Source organism: Lactuca virosa, chromosome 1 (genome assembly GCF_052849685.1).
Source record: "Lactuca virosa cultivar CGN04683 chromosome 1, Lactuca_virosa_CGN04683_v6, whole genome shotgun sequence".
Taxonomy (NCBI): Eukaryota; Viridiplantae; Streptophyta; class Magnoliopsida; order Asterales; family Asteraceae; genus Lactuca; species Lactuca virosa.
Genome location: NC_136426.1, coordinates 193,885,135 through 193,901,770, shown reverse-complemented (window position 1 = coordinate 193,901,770; position 16,636 = coordinate 193,885,135). Strand labels below are relative to the sequence as shown.

The following is a 16,636-nucleotide window of genomic DNA, read 5'->3' as shown; positions in this document are numbered from 1 at the left end:
GCTAGTCCTAGTACGTGAAATCGCACCAGTGTCAATGCAAACCCGACAAGATATATTATTAGATTTATTATCTCGCGTCCACTAGTCCTAGTACGTGAAATCGCACCAGTGTCAATGCAAACCCGGCAAGATATATTATTAGATTTATCATCTCGCGTTTGCTAGTCCTAGTACGTGAAATCGCACCAGTGTCAATGCAAACCCGGCAAGATATATTATTAGATTTATTATCTCGCGTCTGCTAGTCCTAGTACGTGAAATCACACCAGTGTCAATGCAAACCCGGCGAGATATATTAACGTGATTTTTCCCCGGTACTTAGTATGGTGCATTCCTCCCTGTTTCTCTTTATAGTGGGTTCTCTTTATATTATTGTGTATTGTATCTAACATGAAACGGATTTTTAAACTATACCTATTATAGTTTACTAATGTTTTCCTTGAACTGATATTGAAAAGTCTCTTTTATCTACTAAGTTATGCCAGTACTTTAGAAACGGAGCTTTGTGAAATTATAAAGTAACATAACTTTAAAAGATTTTTTGAAATGTTTTTGGCAACTTATAAATGACATAAGTAATCCTTTTGAAAAAGTTTATAACAAACAATTACACAATTAACATTATGTTCAACTTGTATTCCCCCCCCCCCCCCCTTAAAACATTGAAAACAGTTAAAAGATTCATTACGGGGTATGAACTCACCTGAGGTGGGTGATTCAAACGAATACGCGCGTAAGGATGAGAAGTTCCACGAATGAATTCCCGAGACTTAACGAGTCCTAAATAACATATAATCACATATATTGGCATAAATATAGTGCTTGGAAGCAAACAAATGCAAGAAAACACCTCACGGGACTAGGAAACACTTTGACCAAGTGTTGGAATCACATATGATTCAAATTAAGGGAGTGTACGGCCACTTTGAGGAGTGTGCGGCCATGGGTGTGCGGCCAGGGGAGTGTGTGGCCGCACACTCATGGTAAAGTGTGCACAAAATGTTTTCCAAATGGTGGGGAGGCTTGTAGGACGGATGCTCATCAAGTATTGAAGCTAGAAAGGCACTTTGGAAGCCCTAAAGCACCAAACAAAGGGGTGTGTGGTCACATGAGTGTGTGCGGCCACACACACCTTGATGAACATGTTTTGGACGTTTTCTAAGGCTCATATATAGTAAGCAACAAGCTTGGGGAATGGTACTTACAATATGGAAGCCTTTAGGGGTGTTTGAAGGGTGTTTTGAGGGTTTTTGAGGGGTGTAAGGCCACATGAGTGTGTGCGGCCGCACACACCTTGTGTTCTTGAGTTCTAGGCATTTTTAAGGACTTAATCTAGTGTTCTTAACAAGATTCAAGCATAAGGGAAGAGTACTTACGATTCGGAAGCTCGAGAAGGTTCAAAATAGGATGATAGTTGAGAGAGAAATTGAGTTTTAAGCCTTAGAGAGAGAAAAGGGATGAATGAAGGCCAAGCCCCTCCTTTATACACGTGAGTGTGCTGCCAGGAGAGGGGTGTGCGGCCGCACACCCAGTATGCGGCCGTACACTCCTGATGTTGGAGTGTAAGGCCCGATTTTGTTGCTAGAAGCGTACGCGATCCATTTCTATGTTCCATGCTTGAATGTACTCACCTTTGGACCTTTAAACGGACTCCAAATGAGGCTAAATGATAGTAGGAATGAGTCTGACACTCAGTTGACTTGACTGGCTGAGCTTTGCAAGGCAAAAATTTTAATTTTTTTTTCGGGTTGTCACATAAACGAACCCTCAGACAGTACAAGAAGTCAACAAAACCAGTTTCACTTAGATCGAATTAACTAAGTGTGCGAGATAAAAGTTCCGGGTTGTCACGTCAGGGAGGGGTAGAATGGTCTTCTACCCATTCCTTAGGAAGGAGGACAAAAGAAAGTATTGAGTAGAAGTGTTATTATGTTGATAGGAGGAGGCTAGGTCAGGTTAGCGAGCACGAGAGGTTATCCGACATCGTACGAGGTGAGTCTTCTCACTATACTTTACCTGGAGTGGTAATTATGTGTGACCGGAAGGTCTTATGTGCTATGACGAGTATGTGATATATGTTGCTATGTGACATGTATATGTTATGTATGTTTTGAGCAGCAGTGCATGGACCGGAAGGTCAACAGTGTATGGACCGGAAGGTCAGTATGATATGGACCGGAAGGTCAGTATGGTATGGACCTTAAGGTCGACAGAGTAGGACCGGAAGGTCTACTCAGATTGTGGGACCAGAAGGCCCCTGAGACACATTGACCGGAAGGTCTCGTAGAACTATAGCCTCGAGTGGCTAGTTGTATGTACGTGGTGTTTTGGGGAACTAACTAAGCATGCGTGCTTACCGTTTATGTGATATGTGTTTCAGGTACTTCAGAGGACCGCGGGAAGGCACCGACATGATTGTACACACACACACACACTATGTTTTGGGAGAAGCTACTGTGGATCCTGGATTTTATGTGAAGATTTTGAAAACTTTGTTAAGTGAATAATTGGTGTTGAACAATATGATATATTTTTTATGAAATAAGAATGAAAAATTGGTTTGAATTTCCACGACGTTACAAGTTGGTATCAGAGCCTTGGTTTGAGGGATTCGGATACACCTTCGGCCATATCTGAACTCAAACTGAGGATTTGAGAAAAGTTTTCAAAAGAAACAGTTTTCTAAGATAAGTAAAAGATTTTCAAGAAAGCGGAGAAGAGCAGTGTGTACAATAAGCCAGCGCCCGAACGGTGATTTCCCAAAATACCCTTACGTTATATGTTATGAGATGTTATGTGATATGTTATGCATGCTAGAGAGTTGGCTAGGTATTCATATCTAGGACTAGAGTGGCCTGATTTGTGATACCTTAGCCTAGGAGTTATTGCTACTATGAGTTACTTCGAGAGTGAGTAGGTAGCAGAGAGGAGCTTACGAGAGGTTTACTGGAAAGTGGCCTGTGTGTGATAAGATGTAGAGTAATTGTGATCTGGAATCTTAGGAGGAGGACTTGGGGTGAATACTGATGTGGTGTGGAAGGTAGTATAGGGCCTGTACTACTGCAAACACCGGATCAGTGAGCAGTCCAAGTAAGAATCCTTAGCATTCCCAGGAACAAGTAGGATTGGGTGATCGAGTACGAGTATACTTGAACGAGTCTCTGATTTCGTTTATGTTGTGAGACATCATGATGGGTACACGTCACACACCAGAGAGCAGCGGAGTCAGCGATGACGAGATTCGCAGGATGATTCATGACGAGGTGGCCGCAGCTATACGAGAGGCCATGCCGGAGATGTTTGGGTCTATTAAGACCACGTTGATTGAGACGTTCGATGAGCGATACACTGCTGTTACGGAGGCTGCTGCTGCTGCAGCCACCGCAGCTGTCGCAGCTGCTAGGCCACACGGGGGGTGACTCGTTGCTGTACCGAGAGTTTAGCAACACGAAGCCACCAGAGTTTGATGGGACTCAGGACCCGATTGCTGCGATGAGATGGATTTCTGATATTAAGGGATGCTTCTACACCTATTCGTGTCCGGAGCATCTGAGGGTACGGTTCGCGCTGAACCAGCTCCGCTTGAGAGCGAAGGATTGGTGGAAGTTTGTGACGGCAAACTTCACTCTTGCAGAGATCTCAGAGGTGACCTCGGAGAGGTTCACCACCATGTTCAAAGACGAGTATGTTCCCCCGGTGGAGAGGGAACGGTTGGCACAGGAGTTCTTGTCCCTCAAGCAGGGAACGGAGTCTGTGATTGTGATTACACGGATGTTCCACGAGAGGGCGTTGTTTTGCCCTGAGCATGTGTCGTCTGAGCAGGCACACATGAGTCGGTATTTGAGCATTCTGAGGAGGGACATTCGGGAGTTTGTGGCGAACTCGACATACCGGATATTTGCTGAGCTCCAGGTAAATTACCCGGAAGAGGGAGATTGAGCTAGAGACTCAGGCCAGGGAGGAGGCCGAGTCTCAGAGGAAGGACAGACGACCGGTACAGGTACAGCCGGCAGCCAAGCGGGCTAAGCCCGCTGATACGAGATCTGGAGGCCAGAAGGGCCGCACTTGTGGGAAGTGCAGTAAGGGACATGATGGAGTTTGTCGAGCAGGTGCTTGCTACAAATGTGGCAAGGAGGGGCATATAGCCAAGGATTTCCCCAAGGGATTCATGGTTTGCTTTCATTGCAACCAGACTGGCCACCGGAGGGCCGAGTGTTCGCAGCTGTTACAGGGATCTGCCCCTGCTGCTACCCGAGCTACTAAGGGTCGGCCAGCGAAGGCCGATGCATCAAAGGCATGAGGGAGAGCCTTATAGATGACATCGGAAGGAGGTCCGCACAGCGCCTAATGTTGTGGCTGGTACTATTCTTGTGAATTCCGTACCTGTTTTGGTGTTATTGGACTCGGGTGCGAGTCTGTCACACCCCCAAACCAAGGATGGCGGAAACGTCCGAGGGTGGAGGACTTCATGTATAGTATCACAACAACGAGTATAATAGTGCTCAAAGTAAATACAACCATCATAAATATAATTGAAAAAGTTATACAATAGTATGTGTTTACATGTTTCCAATCAATTACACTTATGATGACAAAAATGAAATGTTTGACGATTTAACGTCCCATCCTCAAAAGCGGTTGATTTCCTGTTTCACTGAATTCCTGAGAATATAAGTAGTTTGAAAACGCGTCAACAATTAAGTTGGTGAGTTCATAAGAGTTTTATTTGAGAAAGAAGTCGTTTTCCTTGTAAAAAGCGATAGAGTATAATTTCAGAAAATTCAATATTTTCTTTATTAAACGCTAAATGAACTCTCCTATGTTATGCAATAATGTACCCTAGAAAGACCTATAGATTCCTTCTAGAATCACCCAATGTATATAAGTTATATAAAATTTAAGTTAAATAAACTGTCGAATATAATGGGTCTGCTCTAGGTCCACAACCAAACAAGGAACAGGAAGTAAGGCGGGCCCACCAATTCTAGGTCGATTGCGACTAGATTCTTATATAACTCTAGCATATACACTTAGCAATTATAGCTGAAGTCTAACAATTCTAGATGAAATGTAGTTTTGATAGAAATATGTTTTCCAAAGAAAATCCAATATTTTCCTTATAAAAAGTCATGTAGTCTGAAACGTCAAGACAGAGAATATGTGTGTTTTGTACTTATAATGTTCATAATGGTAATGTGTTTCCAAAGAAAATCCAATATTTTCCTTATAAAAAGTCATGTAGTCTTAAATGTCAAGACAGAGAATATGTGTGTGCTTTGTACTTATAATGTTCACAATGGTAATGTGTTTCTAAAGAAAATCCAATATTTTCCTTATAAAAAGTCATGTAGTCTTACACGTCAAGACCGAGAATATACAAGTATTTTTCCATACTTAAAGTAATACATGCAAGTTTAAATCAGCATAAACTCGTTTAATTTAGAAGTAAAACCCCTTTTCAAAGTAGAATTTTTCCTGTAAACTTGAAAGATTGTTAACTCCCTATGTGAGTCGTTATGACCATACTACGACAGAATAACCTGCTGCGACGTTCTTCAGGCGTCGGAAACGAAATGACATTTGTCACCCCCGATCGGCCGATCGGGCTTATGCAAGCAACATGGGTGTGGGTTGTCAATCCCAATATAGATCTATTCACAATTATCACGCTCTCCCTACAAGAGACTCTGGTTATAAATAATTCAGGATTTTCTGTGGTACTTAAGAGTACCCCGAAGGAGAATGTCTCATAACTTACGTTAACTAGTTTGCATATAGTTTTGAGTATAAAACCTCTTCCGTGGAGGAAGTGAAATCACCTTTTATGAAAATACATTTGTGATATAAATCCATAAACCATTACTATTATAGTTTATCAAGTAGTATATGAAAAACCCATTTGTTTTGAGAGTAAAACCTTTTCCATGTAGTATGCTTTTATCGAAAATTCATAAACTATACTTAATGTAGTTTATTATATGTGTTCGAAATGAATGGAGGAAAAACCTTAACATGAATGACTAATTTCTGTTTATAATGATAAACTAACAATAATGCATCCAAACATTGAGAAACTTATCATTATGCACTTTGCTCAACATACTACAAAGTGTTGTTAATATGGTAAACTATGTAACTAGTTTTTATCCTTTCTGCACTGTTTTGAAATCATCATAGAAAAATCATACGAAGTCGAAAACTAACTCCGTAAACTCTGAGAGTTTAGAAAATGTGTCTAGTTTATTCATAATTTTTATTATGATTTTTAGAAGTCTCTAACTTATGTGAAAGTGCTCATAATCACAGACTGGTCTGAATTCGTTTCTGAAATGATAGGCAGATTTGTAAAAATCACCATAAATCGTAGAAAAATCATATTGAGATGTGAAAGTAGTCATTTTAAAGGTATAAACCTGAACTACTTGCATATTAAACAGTTTTGAAAGATATTAAGTTTAAATTAGGTAAAACAGTTCGTGAACAGGTCACAACTTTTCTGTTGTAATCTGTCAAGTTAAGTTTTGAATATGTTTTGGTGTTTTAACTTGTATTCCGCCCCTGAAAACTGAAGAAAAACTAGAAAATGTAGGGGTATGTACTCACCTTGAGTGATTTCTTGAAGAGTGGAAAGGTTGAAGATGATGAGTTTCAAGTCTACATCACTTAATGAACACACGAAGTTTTGGATGATCCTAAGAACGATTTTAGGTGTTAAGATATGAGTCGATGATCCAAGAGTGTTATGAAAACATGTAATAGCACTTGAGTTAGAAGTAAATACTTACCAATAAGTGAATAAATGACTCAATAACACATCAAAAGTGTGGCTGAAAGTTGAGAGAAAAGAGGCCCTCTTGATGGTTTAAGAAGTGTATAATGTTTGATGGTGAAGCAAATGATCAAGGAAATCCCAGGCATTTCCTTATATGGAGGGTTGCTGGAGCAAGTGGCTAAGGTGAAGGGATGTTTGCCTTGGTTTGTGTGATGTGGATAAGGTTGGACCAATGAGAAAGTGACACATAGGAGGCAAGTGGGCACACTTGACTCACTTGTGGTGTAGGATATTCTTCTTATTATAAAATAATGTTTTTTAATTAATAAATCCTTGAAAAATAATTAAAATAAGAGTTTTGGGGTTAAAAATGATAAAAATATGAATTTGGTGAAAAAATCCCGTCAAAAACATCAAAAACGGGCTTAGAAGGCGAAAGTAGTTGAAAACCGGCATTAGGGACCGAACCTGCGAGGTTCGGCTCTAAGAGGTTCGGCTCCTAAGAGGGGTATCAGTTCTATATAGCTCTTTTTCGAGAAATCTTTCCGTTTTGCGTGATTTTTGACCAAGTTAAGGGTCGGGATGACCCGGATGACTATAAAAAGTTTGAGAGATATTTGGGAGAGATTTCACATACTTGGAGAGATTTCTCATACTTGGAGAGATTTGGGAGAGATTTCACTTACTTGGAGAGATTTCACATTCTTGGAGAGATTTGGGAGAGATTTAACATACTTGGAGAGATTTCACATACTTAGAGAGATTTGGGAGAGATTTCACATGCTTGGAGAGATTTGGGAGATATTTCACATACTTAGAGAGATTTGGGAGAGATTTAACATACTTGGAGAGATTTCACACACTTGGAGAGATTTGGGAGAGATTTCACATACTTGGAGAGATTTGGGAGAGATTTCACATAGTTGGAGAGATTTCACATTCTTGGAGAGATTTGGGAGAGATTTCACATATTTAGAGAGATTTGGGAGAGATTTCACATACTTGGAGAGATTTCACATTCTTGGAGAGATTTCACATTCTTGGAGAGATTTGGGAGAGATTTCACATACTTAGAGAGATTTGGGAGAGATTTCACATACTTGGAGAGATTTGGGAGAGATTTCACATACTTGGAGAGATTTCACATTCTTGGAGAGATTTCACATACTTGGAAAGATTTGGGAGAGATTTCACATACTTGGAGATATTTGGGAGAGATTTAACCTTAGCCATTATTATCGTATAATCTCGTGATGCTAGGTTCGTGAACCCCGTTATGCTTCGTTAATGATCGTTTTAAGTCCCCGAAAGGGTCCTTAGTCGTGTTTTGATGCGTTTAACTCCCTTTTTAGGGTTTTTACATTGTTAACACATAGATTCTTCGAGACACTTGAATTTTTGACATACAAATACACATTTTCATACATAGAGTAACTTTTTAACATACAAGTACTAGTTAAGTTTGACCGGTTTGACTTGTTGACTTTGACTTTGACTTTGACTTGAATTTGACGGTTGTCACAAAGTCGATCTTTCGTGTCATTAGCATTTAGCCAGCACATCAGTATCCGACGAGAAGCGATGAGTCGACCTCTACGAGTTTCTACAGCCGATGAGCGAACGGTGTATGCTACTGGGGTGATTCGAGGATGTGTACTCAAGATATTCGGTGCTGAGTTTCCGATAGATCTGGTCCCGATTGCGATGGGGGACGTTTGTGTCATTGTAGGTATGGATCGGTTGAGCCGATTTGGAGCTGTTATAGACTGTGAACGTCAGATGGTGACGATACGAGACCCTAGTGGGGGAATACTGACAGTATATGGCGAGGGTACCCGATGTGGGTCAGCATTTTGCTCGGCTGCCAGAGCGAGACAGAGTTTACAGCAGGGCTGTAAAGGGTTTGTAGCATATGGGATGGAACGATGGTTTGGGAGTCAAGGATTAGGAGTATGATGATTCATTATTCCCGAACTAAGAGTCAGGGTTTTTACTGGGCAGTCGAGATATCTGGAAATGGATTGGTATGAGATTCGAAATGATTAAAGGCAGTCATGATGAGAAGTTTCTGAGGATTTCATCAGAAATTCGGGATATTGGAGTTGCTTAATCTCCATCGGGGAGATTATCGCACAGCACCTTCCAAGAGTAAGTGTGATGTTTCCGGCGGAAACGGTCTATGAGATAGATTGTTAGTACGCCAATTGGTGATGGTCTGAACCCTAAGTGGGGGAGAACCAGGTACTTTATTGAGGGGATCTGAGATTTGTTCAAAAGCGGTTAGAGATCCGGATATAGAGATCTACAGTTCAGGTTCATGAGATCATGGGTATTGGTGGTCGAGGCGAGACGTAGAGCGAGATAATGCATGTAGTGCATGTTGAGAACGGATGAGTGTCCCCACGGTAAGTAGCCGTTGGTCGGAGACCTTGAGGTGGTTAGGAAATTCTTTGAGATTACTATGGTGAACTCGAGATGGTCGGCTCGTAAGATTTGTCCGGCAATAGAGAGAATTCTGGTTCATTGTATGGGCTGTTATGCGGTTCGGGAAAGGGCAGGAACTGATTAAGCAACAACTTCGAGGTCATTAAGAGTATTCTTGCATGAGTTTTGAGCTATATAGAAGGAAGTTTCAGATTGTCGTCAACATGTTCTGGGTCATTGGCGATTCCTTCATGTTTCAATTGAGAGTTGGGATACTCCATAGTGGCGTGAGATGAAAGGAAAATTTGTTGTGAGATTTTAAGGGAATGCATGGGTGTATCTGTGAATGATGAAGGAGATCAGGGGTTGAGGCAGTACATCATGAGGTTCTGTGGTAATTTGCCGAGATATCCGAGTATGATGACCTGAAGTTCGGATTAGTTTTGAGTCTTGGGTTGAGACTGCAAGTGGCGTATTGTGTATCTGCGGTACCAGTAGGAGCCCTTGGGTATTGACATCAGGAGGGATTATTTAAGAATGAGGATTTCAGGAAAGAGAGGTTGTGGTGATGCTACGGGAAGCCGTAGTACTCACTAGTCAGAGGTTGTTGTGATGCTACGGGAAGCCGTAGTACTCACTAGTCAGAGGTTGTTGTGATGCTACGGGAAGCCATAGTACTCACTAGTCAGATGTTGTTGTGATGCTACGGGAAGCCGTAGTACTCACTAGTCAGAAGTTGTTGTGATGCTACGGGGAGCTGTAGTATTCACTAGTCAGAGGTTGTCGTGATTGCTACGGGGAGCCGTAGTACTCACTAGTCAGAGGGAGGTTCTTGCGATGCCACGGGGAACTGTAGTACTCTTGAGTCAGCAAGAGGTGGTTATGAGGAAGTACTCTTTGATCAAAGCACGACGCAGAAGAGTTTTGGGTGAGGGTAACCCTAATAGTTGAGTTTTTGGGAGCCTGGCGGTCGAACCAGGAAAGAGACTGGGGTCCCCATATTTTTCGGGAATCGTTAACTTCTGACTTGAGTGGTGGTTGTCGCATCATGAGGGAATTGGAAAAAAAAAGTGGTATTCGCGCGGATTTCAGGTTGAGTCATGAGATGATTGTTTCATTGGGACAAGTGGTTCCAACTTTGGGTCGGACCAGACTCTCGAGTTTAAGTTTGGCTTTGGTAGTACATTGGGTAGGCGAGAGGAGATTCTGGATTCTGAGGTGGATTATTGGTTGAGGGGTATTGTTGTCACCCGATATCTTAGACCCGAGTGAGGTCAGTTCGTTAGTACGGGAGATACCAAGAGGTGCATGAGGCAAATGATTATTATTTCGGCTGAGGTCGAGGGTGAGATGATTTCAGTTGGGAGTATAGTATTCGTTGGGGTAAAGAGAACTTCGTGACTTGTGTGTCACTGGGCCGAGATAGTTGATGTGAGAAGGAAGTCAGTGAGACACTTGGAATATGTTATGAGTAACCTTTGGAAGTGTATTCGAGATTGTTGGGTACGTATGGCATGGGTGATCGGTAACCGATTGTTGGGTTTATATTTGGAAGTCAGAAGGGATATCTTAGTGGCAGAGGGGCTGGATTTGTTTCGAATTCAGGAGTTCCTGGTCGGGTTCAAGTATTCATAGAGGAAGATATCGATTTGGTGTGAGATCCTTTTAGTGGTGCTTTTCGGGTGTTTGGTTTCTATTTATGTGGTTCGAGAAGCGATTTCGAGGGCGAAATCAAATTAAGTGGGGGAGATTTGTAACATCCGGAATTTCGGGTATGATAGTTCGTGTTTCAATTTCGAGGATTTAGGAGGGACTCGACGAGTCGTAGGTCTGACTCGCCGAGTCACGTCGAGTTGACCGCGTGGATTTAATGAGCGGACTCGACGAGTCCAAGTATGGACTCGCCGAGTAGGTATTGGGCAGAGAAAACCCTAAGTTCCGGGGTTGGAGCCTATTTAAAGGAACTTATGACCTTGGATGCGGCTCATATCCCCTGTGAGAAACCCTAAATCGCCATTGGATCCATGGGAGAGTTCTTGTGATGAAATCAAGTAATTTTGGTGTCATTTTGCAAAGGAAGTGAAGGGATTCAGCTAGAAGGACCAAAGGAGGTTGTTATTCTGAGGCATCCAAGGAAGGATCTCCATTCTGAGGTAGTATTTCGCCCCTTCCTTCTGTTTTGTGTAGAATCCTTGAATCTAGGGTTTTCTTTACCCTTTCTTGGATAGTATACGATGCATATGAGGTCCCAATGTGGAAAAAGTCTTAGATCTGGACCTTAAGACGTCCAGAGGGTCCTAACCATTTTGCTTTATGCTGTTCCTTTGGAGATATGAGCCTAGGTTGCCATTTTAGAAGCTATTTCACCAAAAGAAGCCTTATGTGTGTTGTATGAGTGTAAATATTGGACCTTTACGTGATTATTGAGCATTGGGAAGTCAGATCTATAGGTTAGAGAAACAGATCTGACCTCAAAAGGTCTTTTGAGTGTTGCCATGGAGGAAACTCGCCGAGTCTATAAGGGGACTCGACGAGTCGAGTCGGGTTGCCCCGCGATTCGTGACCAGTGGTAACCCGTCGAGTGGAAGGTTAACTCGCCGAGTCGAGTGAGGATTTATGAGGATTAAGAGGACACGTATGGACTCGCCGAGTCACACGAGTGCACTCGACGAGTTTGGTCAAAGTTTGACCGTTGTCTAGAGCTGACTTCAGTTGACCTTTGGGTTTTGGTCAAGCTGGTTCAAGAGAGGTCAGGGAGGGGTAGAATGGTCTTCTACCCATTCCTTAGGAAGGAGGACAAGAGAAAGTATTGATTAGAAGTGTTATTATGTTGATAGGAGGAGGCTAGGTCGGGTTATCGAGCACGAGAGGTTATCCGACAACGTACGAGGTGAGTCTTCTCACTATACCTTACCTAGAGTGGTAATTATGTGTGACCGGAAGGTCTTATGTGCTATGACGAGTATGTGATATATGTTGCTATGTGACATGTATATGTTATATATGTTTTGAGCAGCAGTGCATGGACCGGAAGGTCAACAGTGTATGGACCGGAAGGTCAGTATGATATGGACCGGAAGGTCAGTATGGTACAGACTGGAAGGTCGACAGAGTAGGACCGGAAGGTCTACTCAGATTGTGGGACCAGAAGGCCCCTGAGACACATTGACCGGAAGGTCTCGTAGAGCTATAGCCTCGAGTGGCTAGTTGTATGTACGTGGTATTTTTGGGAACTCACTAAGCATGCGTGCTTACCGTTTATGTGATATGTGTTTCAGGTACTTCAGAGGACCGCGGGAAGGCACCGGCATGATTGTACACACACACACACACACACTATGTTTTGGGAGAAGCTACTGTGGATCCTGGATTTTATGTGAAGATTTTGAAAACTTTGTTAAGTGAAGAATTGGTGTTGAACAATATGATATATGTTTTTATGAAATAAGAATGAAAAATTGGGTTGAATTTCCACGACGTTACATTTTCTTCTTCCTCTTTTGTCCATGGGACCCTTTCTTGGGTGGTGTTGGGTCAGATCAGTTTTTTTTTTCCTTTTTTTCTTTTTAGGTTGAGGTGATGGTGAAGGTTGAGTTTTCGAAAAAAAATTCGGCGAATGAGGGGGTTGTGATGGTTGTGGTTGGAGTTGTTGTTGGAATTGTTGGAAAGCTTGATATTGTTGAAGTTCTTGTTGTTGGAAGGCCAAGAATGCTTTGATATTGTTGTTGAAAAAGTGTTGTTTGTTGGATAGGGAAACCAGTTTGAAGCAAATTTACAAAACTACATTGAGGTGATTCATGGTCGGGAATTGGCGAGGGGTTGTGTCTAATGCAAAAGCGTTATTAGGTTTGCGATTTTAAAGTTTGGGGGCGGGGTGTTTTTGTTGGGATCCATTTTTGATTGATATGAAATTGTTGTGTTTGTATTGTGCATATAGAAAGAAAAGAATTATGTAAAGAAATGAGTGTAAAAATGTGGTATTTTTAGGTAAAAAATAAGTTGTTTAAAAAATGTAGCCGTTCATCGGCTACTTTCTTCTCCTCTTCTCGCATTCGTCGTTGTCCCTTGTTCTCCCAAGCACGAAGCTCCACGACCACGACCGACCAGGATAAGCCGGGGTGGTGTGCACGGACCACTATCGTGACCATGTAGACCACGAACCGACTCGTGGCCGGTATACCTGAAGGTTTTAGAGCCATCTCCAATGAATAAGATGTTAAATCTCAAGATTTAACCATATGATGCTTGCATTTTTTTTTTCTAGAGTATCAAAGTTAATAATTTTAAAAAAATAATATCAACCATGTTTATTGTATAAAAACCATTTTTTAGTTTCCTAATCACATTTAATAATATTTGATTTTATTTACTTAATCATATTTAAGACTTTATTATTTTTGACACTAAATATAATAGCACTTAGTTTAATTATATATATTATAAAAATATTATTTTTTTAATAGTATTTAAGTATTTTCTTTTAATTTTATAGTAACATTTTTTTTTGACACGGCTAATGTTGACCACCATCATACCTCCCTATATATTCATATAGAACTTCAAACTTTATTGTTGTTATTGTTTAGTTTTATAATTATATATGTGCTTAAAACGAAAAACTAGATTAAAATATTTTATACAGTATATCACAAAGATAATAATAAATTACTTAATTAATTTTTTTATTAAAAATATCATTAATCAATAAGTGTTTTAATCAAATTTTTATAAATATAATTATTTTAGTAGGAACCAACATCTGTGTTTTTCAAAGTCTGTTCAGCAAAAATAAAAGACGAATGATGTGCCACAACAACCAAGCAAACACGTGCACGCTGCCACGAACTTAAATTATCGACCCAAAACGCGGAACAGTTGTGCAAGGTTCTACATAAGGAACTTTCATAATTGCCCCTACTTTTTAAATGAAATGACAGTCTATGCCCATTTGGTTCTTCTAGCATGTATTAACATTACTAACAATTCACAATGTCATTAAACCGTCGTAAATTTTATCATCGATCAATGGTAAAATTTTTATAGTTTATCTCAATATAAAGAGATTATCAAAATACAAAATTTGACCAATTGTTTTGTTTTTCCATATAACGTACTAAACGAATTTACATAAACTAATAAATAATCTTAATCCACGATTTTGAATTCAATCAATATGTAATCAAATTCTCTAATATCGATAAAAAAATTATATCTTTTCATTTAATCAGTTTCAGAGTTCCCACTGCATGATGCGGATACAATGCATAGTTTACACACTTATACTACTAGATCATATGATAAATAGTAACTTAGATCATATGAAAAAATTTGAGGTCCAAACTATGCCAAATGGTTAAAATAATAACCTCACTAAATGCGTAAGTTATAAAATTCAATCGTTGCTAGATCTTCTATGTAATTTTACGCATTTTTTTTTATCTTTTTCATAGTTCTTAATAAAAATTTTGCTTACAAAAAAGACTAAATTCCTAAATAATAGAAGGTTTTCATCTTTAATTATTTATTCTTCCCACCTTTTGAAGAGCATTAAAACACTAAAATAGCAACTTTACATAACCCAAGAGGTGTAAAGTGCAAAATTCTCACAAACCTTTCCAAATCGAACGTCTATTACAATGGCATCTTCCTATCGTTCTCATAAAAATCCACTATAAATACCTTGCTTTGATTTTGCAAGAAACCTATCTCACATTTCAGGGAAACCGTCCCAAAACCGAAACGTATAACATATACAACATATAGAATAAACTTAAAAAATGGATGAGAAAAATACAGATTTCTCGTTCTTTTTTAAGAGGTTAAGAGGGAGGAACAAGAAGGGAATATGGAGGAAGATGGGAAGTGTCGGGTTTCCATGGAAGATGAGGTTCAGCTTACATTTGTGGTTAGTCGATGGTTTGCTTTTCAAGATTGTTTCGGCTGTTGAAACTGTTGTGTTGGTGTCTGAGCTCTGTGTTTATTACGTCTGTTGCGGTTGTCATATATGAATTCTCATGGTTTGAACTTCCTTCAGAAAATCGTTGCTCCTAAATACAAATATTGTCCTGTTATGGAGGATCAAGAGAGATGTATCAATAGATAGGTAGCACAAGTTTTATTTTTTATTCTTTAATTCAATGGATAATTTAATTGGAATAATAAGGTCGGTACTTTATGAAAATGTGCGTGTACAATCGAATTCGTTGGATGGGGAAAGTTGATCGAAAATGCTTTTTTTTTTTTTTTTTTTTTTTTTTTTTTTTTTTACTAATAATCAATGTTTTAATTAAATGGTGAAGTTTAATGATACTATTATCATATTATTAATTAATGTAACGTTTCTTTTAACATACTTCTATTGTATGTAAGTGTATTTTTTTTATTTTTTATTTTTTTTATCATTTTACTTAGTTTTACATAAGAGGTGGAAAAATACCATGTTTATTATATTAAACTAGAAAGGTTACCCCCGCTACGCGGGGGCCAGAAGTTTTCAATGTTGTTTCCGAATTTATAAATATGACAGACATAGAAAGTGCAAGGATGAAAAGTCCGGGCTTTGCCCCGGACAAAAAATGTAAAAGTTTTGACTGCAAGGACCAGAAGTGTGAAAATGACTAAAGAATTAAAGGGGTAGAAATTAGCAACTTTTTAGAAAAGGGATCAAAGTTGTCAAACCGTTAAAGTTTTGTGGCCAAACTTTAAATATTAAAATGTTCCAAAAAAGTGTAAAAATATTGATTGTAAGGACCAAAAATGTCAAAATGGGTAAAGAATAATGAGCAAAGTTGCCAAAAAACATCCAAATTTAGTATTTCTGACTTCCAACAATAATACAAGGACCAATTCTGCCAAAAAAATGGGAAGTTGAATGGAAGACAAACAAAAGGACATGAATAAATTAGTTAAAGAAGTACAGGGACCGGATATGTAAATCAAGGGACCAAACCTGGATAAAATATCAAGGGACCGGATATGTAAAAAATATATAATGTATTAATTGATAAAATAATTAATGTCTAGTAACAACAAAAAAACAAAAAAATGTGAATGAAAATCAATATTATAAATATATTATACTACTTTATAATATGAATTGGATTTTTATTAAAATATATGTAACTAGTATACAGGTATAATATTTTAGTTTTCTATTTTTTATAGTTATTGATAATTTAAGCTAGGGCATTTTATCTAAAAGGATTATTGGTAAAGTTAGCAATGAAAATATTAAGTTTGTCATCATTTAGTCGCTAACATCAAGAGTAACTTACACGAATGGTCCCTATGGTCTGGGGTAATTTATGCGTTTGGTCCCTAACTTATTTTTTTTAACTCGGAAGGTCCCTACTGTTTGTTTTTGTTATGTGTTTGGTCCTTATCTTACATAAAAAGACTATTATTTAAATAAAGAAAAATGATGGGGTAGGTAAGGTAAGG

General features: G+C 39.3%; 1 pseudogene; it reads left to right on the top strand.

Annotated features, from left to right (window-relative positions):
* The window catches only part of LOC145126145 (uncharacterized), a 57,076-nt pseudogene extending 43,916 nt beyond the window's left edge, over nucleotides 1-13,160 (top strand).
* The last annotated feature ends 3,476 nt before the right edge of the window (nucleotides 13,161-16,636 follow it).